This window comes from Cheilinus undulatus, linkage group 5, assembly GCF_018320785.1.
Source record: "Cheilinus undulatus linkage group 5, ASM1832078v1, whole genome shotgun sequence".
Classification (NCBI taxonomy): domain Eukaryota; kingdom Metazoa; phylum Chordata; class Actinopteri; order Labriformes; family Labridae; genus Cheilinus; species Cheilinus undulatus.
This window is the reverse complement of record NC_054869.1, coordinates 3,749,479-3,751,165: the sequence shown is the minus strand read 5'-3', so window position 1 is coordinate 3,751,165 and position 1,687 is coordinate 3,749,479.

The following is a 1,687-nucleotide window of genomic DNA, read 5'->3' as shown; positions in this document are numbered from 1 at the left end:
CCCACACAGTTTGGCAGCTGAGCGCTATTTGTGCCTCTGATTGCAATAAGCTGCATGGCATCTAGTAGCGCAAGGATCATGCGGCCTGGCAACCGGTATCTGCAGATGATTTCATTGTCGCTTAGATCAAAAAGTGATACTCTCCTCCGATAAATCCTTTCTTGTGCGCGCCTGCCATCTCGCCTGCCACGGTGCCTTCCCCTGGCTACAATCACTGCTGCCATGATTACCGCAGAGTCCTGGCATAACAGCCCCTATATAGGCTATGCTCCACAGTTACCACCAATTGAAAGCAATTTGCAATCATTTTGAGTGAGAGAGAGAGTGAGAGAGGGAGAAAGAGATATTGCGCGGATTTAATACATGGGTCTCACTGGCGGTAAATAGCACTGCTTTACTGCCTATGGCAATTAGCGCTGGTCTTTGAGGATTAGGTGGTATTTGCAATGAGGCTCATTTGCAGGGGCAATTTTGCACTGAATTTATGAATATTCCCTAATTTACATGCATGCAAATTGGACCGGCGCAGCGAGGAGTGGCAGTGCAGTTTGGGTTCAGTTTGCGTGCATTTCACCCTTTGCGTATGCTTTGAGGATTGCACGCTATTTTTTTCTGTCATTTGCACAGGTTTAGCGGTCGCAAAAGCAGTGCAATCCTTTTGAGGATCTGGCCCTTAGAGTATTTTATACAATTTACAAAAACTGTGTGTCTTACAGAGAGACAGACAGACATACTTTTGTGAGTTATCACAAGTTTGAAGCAAAGACGTTAAAGGTCACCGATTTATAAATTCCTTATATTTCAACAATCTACCAAAAAGCTTATATTCTTAAGCAAACAGGTCACTTTTGTGTGATTTTTGATGTTGTATCTATCCTACGTATGAATGGACTTATTTCAGTGTTTTTCAGCTGTCATTGCTCTAGAAACACATTTGGAGATTGATATTTATCATTCAGAATACTGTAACATTTATAAATGATTTCAAACAATTCAGCTCCCTTTAGGAATTTCCCCTAGTAGAACTGATAAAGGAATATCTTATCTTCCATTTTTAAGAAAACACATTTTTCTGCCATTCAAGTCTGCATTCCACAATAAAAGACAAATGAGAGGTGAAAATGTATTTATTTATTCATTCAAACCTTTAGTTAACCAGGAGTTTTCTTATTGAGATACCAAGGTCTTTTTAGCAAGTGAGTCCTGGTCAAAACAACACCCAGACGAGTTCCACACATATGAAAAAACAAAAATGACAAAATCAAACCAAAAAACCCAAACCCCAACAAAGTCAGCAACTTTCAGCAACACGTGATTTAAAATAAAGGAAATGCCCAGCAAGAAGAAAACTGTTTTTTTCTGCCAGTCAACTCTGGGGTCCACAATAAAAAAAGTGAGGTGTACATTTTTATATTTTATTTTATTTATAAATCTAAACCTTTAGTTAACCATGAGTTTTCTTATTGAGATACCAAGATCGCCTTTGCAAGGGAGTCCTGGTAAAGACAACACCCAGACAAGTTCCACACATATGAAAAAACAAAAACCCCAAAACCCCCCAAAAATCAACAGTCAGCAGTTTTCAACAACATGTGATTTAAAATAAAAGGAAGTGCCAAGCTTTCAGAGTTTATAGAGTCAGCTCCTGTTGATTGTAAAAGCCACTCCTAACCAGGTTATCCTTTAA